General features: G+C 33.7%; 1 long non-coding RNA gene across 3 annotated transcripts; it reads right to left on the bottom strand.

Moving 5' to 3' along the window:
* Positions 1–751: 751 nt before the first annotated feature.
* On the bottom strand, positions 752–10481 carry LOC128226508 (uncharacterized). Of its 3 annotated transcripts, none has more exons than XR_008259686.1 (6): positions 10256–10481; positions 7520–7674; positions 6361–6444; positions 4586–4702; positions 3522–3607; positions 759–876 (listed from the first exon to the last, which is right to left on the bottom strand). It is a non-coding gene; the product is annotated as an uncharacterized LOC128226508 (long non-coding RNA). The 3 variants fall into 3 exon arrangements; XR_008259687.1 differs by having other exon boundaries at positions 10387–10404; XR_008259688.1 differs by lacking the exon at positions 3522–3607 and having other exon boundaries at positions 752–876; positions 10256–10470.
* Between the last annotated feature and the right edge of the window lie 1602 nt (positions 10482–12083).

Raw genomic sequence — 12083 nt, 5'->3', positions numbered from 1 at the left:
GAATATCCGGATAGATGTAAATTCATTCCCTTTTTAACCGCATATACAGGACTTAAAGACGAGCCCATAGTACGAGAATAATCAACGTCCAAGACATTATTTTTTTTGGATTGTCAATAGTGGTATATAACAAACCGAACAAATTGGATATTGTAAGTCTGTGCTTTAACAGTTGTCTAAAGTGTTTAAAAAATACAAAAAATGGCTCAAGCTCAGATACGTTTTTCTAACCAGTTGCAGACATATTTGAGAGGTTTTGGTTTTGAAAATGTCTCTTGGTCACCAATAAGAAGGGAAATTACATGCACACTTGGTGATAAATTTGTCATAGTTGTGAAAGAGAGACAGCAACGCATTAAAATAATATTTAAAAAGGGTCACCAAAGTCTTCAATTACCATTTGATATTTTTGAAACTCTCTGTGATATGAAGGAAAGTGTTCAGTTATTGGCTTCATTCTTACACGGACAGTCGAAATGACAACTTCAAAACTATTAGAGTTTGAATATAGTTCTCCAAGCATGCTATTCTATCAAGACAGACTTAAAACGTTCGACATGTGGCCACCTCAAATAGAACCAAACAAGTTCCAATTATCTTCAGCAGGATTTTATTATACTGGCAGAAATGACACAGTAGAGTGTTTTTCTTGCGGTTTGCGATTACATCAGTGGCAGAAAGGAGACGAGTCGTTGTTAGAACATAAAACACATTCTCCAAGTTGTTTATTTTTTAACATAATTGGACATAATAAAAATGACATTTCATGGCAGCATAAGGACACCCGATCTTCGTCCTCCAATGACTCATCCCGAGCACCATGGACGTGGACCGAACCTCTGGCGGGTTTTCAATATGGCGATATCCCCGGATGATCTGAAAATTCAAATTTGAATTTTTCCGTTACCATATGTAACTATAAAAGACATACAACACAGCACAAACATTCAGTGTTTCATCGACATTTGATGTGATCATATCGCAGCAGAAAAACTTAACATGGATTGCAGTGAACTATCTCAAGATATTTATGAAAATGAACATTGTGACTCCAAAACGAATGTTATGGACACTACAGAGATTTATACTCCAGTTTCTACAAGTGTCGCGCTAATGAATTCGTACTTTGACTTTGTATATGCGAAGGCACTGTGTGAGGTTATGGGTATGGTGACTAGACAACTTTGCTATGGTTGCCAGATGGATCTCCCATCTCAAAAAGATCACGATTGTATCATGGATACAGACCCTGATGATGATGAGTACAAAATAGAACGTTACTTTAGTGACATGCTAAACGCAGTTAATGAAAGAAATATACTACAAAGTTGGGAAGAAATTGTGCGCATTTCAAACATTTCCTCTGAAATGATTGATTTACACAAACATTTGCTAGAGAACAATGACTATCTGCAGATAATGAAAACCGAGCGGTGGTGTGAAAAAATGAAAAGAATGGTGTTGACAATCAATCGCATTGAAGATCGACTGTTTCGTCCATCACGTTGAGTAAAAGAATATTTACAACACAACAAAATGGACATATTATGCAATGTTGTATGTGGTTTACTGCATTTTTCTTCAAAAAAAGAATTCATGAGAAATTAAGAACTCTGGCATTGTGTGGCGTAAAATGATTTGTTATATTTATTACTTCACGAATTTCCTTTTTGCATGTTTCAAATAAATATTTAATTCACTTTATGTACATGTATGTCATTGTATGTATATGCTTGTATGATCATATGCTGACTTATTTTATACATGTTTAGTTTCAAATAAATGTATTTATATCTATACATGTTTTCATTTCCTTGCTTTAGTTTAATTAACAACCCATGTGTCCCATAATATAAACTACTTACAACGATGATCATGTTTAATCATGGATAAAACGCAGAAGGAACATATCCTATCACAATATTATTTCGATTCTAAAAACGCAGGCAGCTTTTTGGGTGCAAAAAAGTTACACAGGATATTAAACCAAAACTATCCAAGAGTATTTACTACTTATTTCATACAGAAATGGCTCAACAATCAAGATTCGTATGCCATTCAACGTCAGGCGAGACATACATATAAAAGACCACGTGTTGAAGTGGCGGGTATGAACGATCAGGGTGATATGGATTTAATGGCAGTTGATAACATTGCTAAATACAATGATGGAGGTAAATACCTACTCATTGTTATAGATATATTTTCACGTTTTCTATCCGTTCGACCCTTAGTTAATAAAAAATCTAACACGGTATTGTTAGCAATCAAGGATATTCTTAGTGTTCATAAGTTTAAAAAGTTAAGAACGGACCGAGGTTCTGAATTTATCAATCGTGAATTAAAAGCGTTTATGCAAAAGAAGAGAGTTTACTTGTTTAATACACAAAGCACCGCTAAAGCAAACTATGCAGAGCGAGTCATTCGTACCCTTCGTGGTATGATATTTAGAATGTTAAGATATCAGCGAAATTATTGATATATAGATCACCTTCAAGATATTGTAAATAGTTACAATAATTCCCCTCATCGGAGTTTGGATGGATTAGCACCAAGTGATGTTACAAAGAAAAACGAGACACAACTTTGGAGTAAAATGTATCTAAAACCTAAAAAATTCCCCAAAACGCCTCCTCGCTTTAAATATAAAATTGGTGATTTGGTTAGATTAAGTTACACGAAACATCCCTTTAGAAGAGCTTATCAACAACAATATACTACAGAAGTTTTTAAAATAAAGAGCAAGATTTTCAAACAAGGTTTTCCATTGTATAAGATCATAGACTTGAATAAAGAACCAATATCAGGTTATGTGAATCAAATGAAATAATTCCTGTTGATAAAGATGCAGACAGTCTTTGGTATGTTGATAAAGTTTTAAAAAAGAGAAAAGTCAAAGGGAAATTAGAGTATTTTGTTCGATGGGAAGGATTTCCAAAATCATTTGATAGCTGGATTGATGCAGATCAAGTTCAAGAACAATAATAATGGAACGTTATGTGTTTGTGAGAGACAATGAGAGCAATGATATTTTTATTGATAATAAACCGTATAGCTTTAAAGTGCAGTTGAAGTTACCACTTCATTTTGATGGATATTGAAAAGTAGCTTTAAAAGAAATCTGTTTACAAACAAGACTATAAAGTTAAAAAGAAGGATTTAACTGACACCATATTTATTTATTCGAATATATCTAAAGAAAGCATTGTAAATGGCAGTGAACACGCATTACTGAGAAGAGTGGAAAAAAATTACGATAAAAAATGGAGTTATGTGTTTGATACTCCATTTTATTTACCATTAAATAAAACAGAGTTTCGGGAAATGGAATTTGATATAAAGACAGTAGACAACAATTTTGCAACATTTGTTGATTCACCGGTCTACCTCACACTTCACTTTAAACGTTACTAATTTTACCCTAATTATGAATCGCTCTAAGTTGTATGTACCAAACCCAGAAAAATGGATTAATTACTTTAAACAAAATAAATCACAGGTTGGGAAAGGATTTGCCATACCTCATAAGGCTTCCGCAGAGAGCAGTGACTTGGCATTGAACGTGACTTCCCCCACACAGCAAATTGTAAATCAAGCGAAAAGCGAACTGAAACGAGAAGGTATAAAAACACCTGAAGTATCATCTTTTTCGCATACATCATCAAATCAGTCAAACGTTAAGGGTTCAATCAAAAAGGTAAAACAACACGGAAAGACAGCGAAAATAGATCAAAATACCACCAAAATAAACGTTAAAAAAGGATTGAAAAAAGCATCAAAATCCGTGAAAAAGACATCAAAAACTACAGAAAAAAACTTTAAAAACGGTGCTACAAAAGTGTACAGAAAAACTTCAAGACCAGTCCAGGACATATTCACTTATTAAAAATGTCATACTTTTTACAAGATGGATTTTCTGAGGGTGTTCCAAATGAACTATTATTATTTGATTTACCACCTACACAAGTTGCTGTCAGTGATGTGCATTACCAAGAAATTCGACCTTTATCACAAGTGTCAGATGATACTCCTAACGAGTTCCAAATAAGTGGACAAAATTCAATGGACTATCTCGATCTTCGAGGAACACAATTATGTGTGAAATTAAAAGTTACTAATCCAGATGGTAGTGATATTACAAGTGTTAAAGTGGGACCTGTAAATTTATTCTTACAAGCATAATTTTCAGCCACTGAAGTCTCATTACAAAACAAAGCTGTAATTTCTTCAAATTACAATCCATATAATGCAATGATTCAGACTTAGTTAGACAGCGGTCATGATGCTAGCCATTCGCAATTATTATCTCAATTATATATTAAAGATGATAATGACAGTCCTGGAGCAGTTATTACGGATGCCAGCGCTGGTAATAATGGTCTCTTTTTAAGATCAGAATACATTAAAGGCTCCAAGATTCTGGAGCTTCAAGGCCCAATATATCACAGTTTATTTACTATTAAACGCTATTTACTAAATCAAGTTGATGTCAAATGGAAATTATACCGAAGCTCTCCAGCATTTTGTTTATCAGCAGGGGATGCATCTCCCAACTATAAAATAAAGATTATAGACATTTACTTACTAGCAAAGAAGGTAAGAGTCAATCCAGCTCTTATTGTAGCTCATGCAGAGTTGTTGAAAAACAGCACAGCTAAATATCCATTTGACAGAGTAGAGTGTCGATCGCAAAGTCTTGCTGCTGGAAGTACAATGTTTACATGGGATAATTTGTTTCAAGGACAAAAAACCAAACAAAGTAGTTGTGGCATTTGTAAAATCAAAGGCTTTGTCTGGTGATTATAAATCCAATCCATTTCATTTCTTAAACTGTAACATTCAAAGCATATGTTTATATGTGGATGGTGTTCCAGTGTGGGGTAGCCCATTAAAATTAAATTTTGATGCATCTGAAGGGCAATCTTTTATGAGAGCCTACACAAACATGTTTCTAACAAATGGACAGTGGGGCAAAAACTCAGGACTGGATATAAATAGAGAGGACTTTGCCAAATCATCAACACTTTTTTCGTTTCAGTTAGAACCAAACTTTTTTTAGATGACAACACATTTCTTTCTCTTGTTAAAACAGGCAATGTGCGTTTAGAGGTTCAGTTTAAGACATCATTGACAGATACAACAGGTTGTATTGTACATAGTAGCTCTCCTGCTTTTTTCAAATCAATTCACAGAGAGACATAATTACAGAATGAATACATCCCAAATTCAGTGTTGTTTAGATTGTTTCCCTTTGCTAAGAAAGTCTGTACTTGGTGTTTATGCAGCAAATGAACTTCCTACAGAAATGAATATTCCATGTGGATTTATAGCAAATACAGATGATCATACAAAGACAGGAAGGCATTGGTGTGCCTTTTACTTTCCAAACTCTACCACCATAGAATATTTTGATAGTTATGGAATGCCTGTCAACTACTTTAATGACTACTAGTATTTCCCTCAATACACATCAAATTTTTCATCACTTATAACAAATTCAAAGCAATTACAAAGTTTGTATAGTGATGTGTGTGGAATGTACTGTTTATTTTTCTTGATTCATAGATTGAATGGTGTATTGTTTTATGATATTGTAAATATGTTTTCCAATGATGTTCATAGTAATGATTTATGTGTATACAATTATGTCAGTAGCATGTTTAATGACTGTGTACAAAATCAATGTGTTTTTAACCAATCATGTAGAGCATTAATAAAAAATGTATAACTACATTAAAAGTGTTGTTGTTTTTCAATCTTAAGATCATTTATATTGCTGAAGTCTTCGTATTAACATCATGACAAACACTGTTGTGAAATTTGAAAGTCCAGCTACTTGCATTATAGCTGGAGCGAGTGGAAGCGGACAATCTACCTTTCTTTTTGAACTTTTTAAGAGTGCAAATTCCATGTTTAATGATGCTCCAAGAAAAATTATATACTGTTATTCAACTTATCAACCATTGTATGACAGCATGAAAACACATGTGCAAAACATAGAATTCTTTGAAGGTTTACCATCTAAAGAAGATATGGATCTTTGGGCATACGACTCTGGATTTAAGATTTTAGTCATTGATGATTTAGTGCAAAAGGCTTCAGAAAGTATTGACATTGTGAACTTATTTACGATTTATAGTCACCACAAAAAAAAATCAGTGTTTTTTGTGGTACAAAATCTGTTTTCTGGAGGAAAGTATTTCCGAACTATTAGTCTGAATAGTCATTACTTTGTATTGTTTAATAACCAGAGAGACCAACTTCAGATTCAAACACTTGCTCGTCAAATGTTTCCAGGTGATTTAAAATATTTTATGGATGCCTATAAAAAAGCAACACAAAACAAATACTCTTACTTACTCGTTGATGTAAGCCCACATTCAAACAAGTTGTATAAATTGCGCACCAACATATTTCCCTCTCAGACGTTGATTGTCTTTCGACCTGAAAAAGAAAAATATGAGTGAAAAAATGGAAAAGGAAAAGTATTTTTTAAAATTTCTCTTAAACACAAGTGAAAATCAACAAAAAATGCTGATAAAAGCATTAACAAAATCACAAATGAGTGTGATTGTGGAAGTGGTTTACAATATTCTCATTTGAAATCTAAAAATTTCCGACAATATCAAAAAGTCATTGAAAAGATATAGGAATGTCATTCGTAAGTTTGTGGTAAAAGGGCTATCACAAAAAAAGAGAAGAGCTCTCCTCCTAAAAATTTTTAAGCAATTTATTTTATTAATACAACCTTGTGAGTCATGGCTCAAGAACTAGTATTGATTTCAAAATCAAAATATGAACATATGAGGAAGGAACTTACAAAAAGTGATAACAATAACCAGTTTCATCATAAAAAATTGGAACAATCATCAATACATAATAAATTGAACGATGATACAAGAGATATTAAGGATACTTCACATCAAAAAGGAGGACAACTTTTAAATCCAAAGAAAAAAAAGTTTGTAAAACGATCAAATATTGTTTTTGAAAAAGCATGGCCTACTACAAAAGATTTATTAGAAACAAAAGGTCGTAAAAGAACAACTACAAAGACAGAACAATCACCAAAGAAAAAAATGAAAATTGAGCTTAAAACGACAAATGCTATTGTTAGGAAAAAACCAACCCAAGAAAAGTGGATCGTTTACAATGTATAAGCGGGAAAAGGTAGAATATTTAAAGCATTTCTGACTTGAAGTGGGATCAGTTTAACATTAACCTTCAAACATGGATGATCAAAGTTTTAGTGATTACCTTACTTCAAAATATGCGCATGAATATGTGGAATATCAGAGACAAAAAAGGATAAAATTGGATTCAAAAATATTAGAGTGTGATACTTGTGGAAAACACTTTAAGAACAAGACTTCTTTGATATCTCATGCGCTCACACACAAAAGTTTTTACAATTGTGAAGTTTGTGGAGACAAATTTAAAAGAAAAGATTATCTTTAAAAACACTTGTCTAGAAAACATCAACAAACTGGTGGAAAAATAACTCCATATAATCAAATACCTCCAAGCAGCGACACCCAAAGCTCCTCTTCAACAAGCAATGTAGATCATACAACAGGACTTCTCACCACTTCACAACTTCAGAACGAGCACAGCTACAGTCAGCTATCTACACCATCTTCTACTGCAAGAACACCGCTCTCTCCAAGTCCGCACCTTCAAAATGAACACAACTACAGTCAATTATCTACACCATCTTCGACTGCAAGAACACCATCATCAACACTATCATCAACACCAACTTCCACTGCAAGAACACCATCATCTACAACAATGAACCACAGTTATGAACATGCTATTAATGAAAACATTCAAGATTTCACCATACAACCAAATCAACATGAACAATATGATCTGCTGGCATATTTTGCCAATGCCAATAAAAACATTCAAAATATTTTAGAAAAAAGACTTCAATTGTATCCTATTAAATGGTATTTATCAGTGCAGGTTGAGCTAGTGAAACACACAAAAGATGGAGACAATACATCATCTCCACATTTTAGATCTAAGAGTTATAGAAGTTTAAATTTGATAACATTTGATGAAAACAACTTAAATGAAGCATTTCAAAAAATGTTTGAAAGTTTTGAAAAGTACATAAGAGAAAGCTCTGGGTGGGTTCTCAAACAAGTATTAAGTATAACTGTGCACACTGTGAAATATTCTCCAGTGTCCGGATCTAATTTTGTAGAGCTACCAAAGCCTCTTATTAACTATCAAAGTTTACTAAACATAAGAAATCTTGACCAAAAGTGCTTTCTATGGTGTTGTTTAGCATCTCTTCATCCCTTGGATTCCCCTCTGGTGAGTGATTATGAACAATTTGAAAATGAATTAAACACAAAAGGTCTGCTGTTTCCAATGTCATTGAATCAAATAAATCAATTTGAGAAGCAAAACCCATTTTTGTCTGTAAATGTGTTTACTTTTGAAGACAATGATGTTCTTCCACTACGCATTACAAATTGCCAAAACAGACTCCATCATATTGACTTATTGCTTTTGCAATCAGAAAACAGTTCACATTATGTGCTTATAAAAAACATAAACAGGTTTCTTAGTCATGGTAAGAAAGGACATCGTGCATATTACTATTGTCGATATTGCCTCCATGGATTTAGTAAACAAAGTTTATTAGATGATCACCTTTCATACTGTCAAGTCCATGATGCTCAAAAAATTGAACTTCCATCAGGAGCAGACTGCTTTCTTGAATTTAAAGATTATGAAAAAACACTGCGTGTCCCTTATGTTATTGTGGCTGATTTTGAAACATTAAATAAACCAATAGAGACTAACAACCAAACAGCTTCAACATCAAAAAATCAATTGTTAGAACCCTGTTCCTTTAGATATAAAGTTATTTCAACTGATTCAAAATTAACCAAAGATACTGTTATCTACAGAGGTCCAGATGCACCCAAAAAATTGTTAGAATGTCTTTTACGAGAAAGTCATGAAATACAGCAACAGATGGAAAATATCAAACCCCTAGTTTTAAAGGAAAGTGAAGAAAAACAGTTCGAACAAGCAAACACATGTTGTTTATGTCAAAAAGTATTTGGTAACAAGGAAAAGAAAGGAAGACATCATGATCACACAAGTGGGAAATACATAATGGCTGCACATGTGAATTGTAATTTACAATGTAAACAACCCAGTTTCATCCCAGTCATCTTCCACAATCTTAAAATTTTTGATGGTCACTTGCTTTGTCAAAGCATTGGTACATTTTAAAATTATAAAATCAATTGCATCCCACAGTCAGTTGAAAAGTATATCAGTTTTAGTATTGGAAATCTTAGGTTTATTGACTCTTTGGGTTTTCTCCCTTCATCTCTTGGGACCCTTGTAGATAACTTAGCTCAAAATGGCCCACAGTCTTTCCATCACTTTCATTCAGAAATCAAAAATCATGGAAACCTCCTGGTAAGAAAGGGGGTTTATCCTTACGAGTTCATGACTGACTGGGATAAATTTGAAGATGCTGATCTTCCAGCAATAGAGAATTTTTACTCTTCATTGACTGAGGAAAATAATCAAAAGAAGACTATGAACATGCAAAGCAAGTATATCAAACATTTAAACTAAAAAGTCTTGGAGAATACCATGATCTCTATCTAAAAACAGACATATTGTTATTAGCTGATGTTTTTGAAAATTTTCGTGATATGTCACTGAAGTGTTATGGTTTAGACCCTTGTCACTTTTACACCAGTCCGGGATTGAGCTGGCAGGCAATGTTGAAAATGACTGAAGTCACTCTAGAGCTCATGACAGACATTGATCAAATTTTATTTATCGAAAAAGGTATTCGAGGTGGTATTAGTCAAATATCAAATAGATACAAAAAAGCAAACAATGAGTATTTGAATGAATATGATCCTACAAAAGAAACCTCATTTCTAGCTTATTATGATGTCAATAATCTTTATGGTTACATGTACAGTATGTCACAACAACTACCAACAGGCTTCCTTAAGTTTTTACAGAAGGAAGAAATTGATACTTTTGAACCTGAAAAAATACCAGAGGATGGAACTAAGGGGTATATTTTAGAAGTAGATCTAGAATATCCAAAACATTTACATGACAGTCATAACGACTACCCATTAGCTCCGGAACGTAAATTCACACCCAATGAAAAATTATCTCCTTATGCTCAACATGTGTTGAAACATTTACACAACAGTGAGGAACTTCCACCCAGAGCAAAGATTGAAAAATTACTCACCACTTTAGAAAACAAACAGAATTATGTACTTCACTATCGGAACCTGCAACTGTATCTCCAACTCGGTCTAAAATTGAAAAAAAATACATAAAGTATTAGAGTTCCAACAAGAGGCTTTCATGAAACCCTACGTTGAGTTCAACACCAAAATGCGACAACAAGCCAAGACTGCTTTCGAGAAGAACTTCTTCAAACTCATGAACAACTCGGTCTTCGGTAAGGTTGTTGTTTTTGTTGTTTTTTTACCTACCTACCTTGTGTCTACCTTGTGTCTTCTAGGGAAATGTTTAGCTCTTTAGGCTAGTTGATCCCTTTAGACTACTTCTAAGCAAATCTCCACTCCGATCTGATTTTGTTTATCAATGAAAATATTGAAATTTACTCCAGTCTGATTGTTTGCTGATGAAATTAATACACATCACTTAGATCAAAACGTTTGTGTGCCCATAACTTATCCAGTTGTGATTTAAAACTGTTCACGGTGCTGCATGTAACAATATTATGTGGAAGGCCGTTCCAAATGGATATAGTACGATGTCCAAAAGAATTTAATCGAATAGACTTGTGAGCTTTAGGCATTGCAAGCTTCAAACAGTGACCTCTTGTTCCACTATTGTCCGCAAAATTGAAAAATACACTTGCATTGATGTCATCAACTTCGTGAATAATTTTGAAAACTTGTATCATGTCAAATCTTTTTCTACGGTAGTCCAATGTTGGGAGATTCAGTTGTTTCAATCATTCTTGATAGGAAAGTCCACGTAATTCAGGTATTAGTCTTGTGGCTCTACGTTGCGCATTCTCCAGAACTTGCTTACATTTCTTCGTGTATGGGAAGTATATTAAATTTCCATAGTCCAAGTGGGAACGAACAAGAGACTTGTACAATGTTAAGAACAAGGATTTGTCCATGAAGGTGAATTTCCTTCTAATAAGCCCAATGATTTTGTTTACTTTGTTGACTGTATTATTAATGTGGGTTTCAAAATTCAAATTATTTGTGAAGAGCACACCCAGGTCTTTTTCAGAAAAATCCCTTGCAAGTTTGTGAACATTTCCATTCTCATCTATCATGTTATAGTCATTGTAAAATTTTTCATTACCAAATGACACAATTTTACATTTCTTAATATTAAATTTCAGTAACCAGTTCTTACTCCACTGACATAAACGGTCAATATCTTCCTGAAGCTGTTGTTGATCAGTTGCGGAAAGAATATTATTATAGATTTTACAGTCATCTGCAAACATTTTACAGAGGCATCCAACAACATCCGGTATATCGTTCACGAAAATTATGAAAAGAATCGGCCCAAGTATGGAGCCCTGGGGAATTCCGGACAAAACTGGATTCCACTCAGATTTTTTGACCATCAACAACTACTCTTTGTTTGCGTCCATTTAAAAAGTTCTCAAGCCAGTTCAAAATTTGTCCAGAAATACCATATGCATTTACTTTCTTGAGAAGTCTACGGTGAGGTACACTATCAAAAGCTTTTCTGAAGTCAAGGTATATTGTATCAACTTGAATATTATTGTCAACTGCTTCAGTCCAATCCTCCAATACTGACAGTAGTTGGATAATAGTGTTTCTGTTCTTACGAAAGCCATACTGACAGTCTGACAAAAGTTTATGACGGGACAAATGTTCAACTATAACAGCCCGAATTATTTTCTCAAGCAGTTTACAAATCACAGAAGTCAATGACACGGGGCGGTAATTTCCTGGGTCTGTTTTGTCTCCTTTTTTAAAAATGCATGTTACATTTACTAGTTTCCAATCACATGGTAGGATCCCGGTGGTAACCGACTTCTGAAATATTTCGCT

The sequence above is a fragment of the Mya arenaria genome, chromosome 3, assembly GCF_026914265.1.
Source record: "Mya arenaria isolate MELC-2E11 chromosome 3, ASM2691426v1".
In the NCBI taxonomy this organism is placed as follows: domain Eukaryota; kingdom Metazoa; phylum Mollusca; class Bivalvia; order Myida; family Myidae; genus Mya; species Mya arenaria.
Note: the sequence above shows the minus strand (reverse complement) of the source record. Positions and strands in the feature narration are given on the sequence as shown.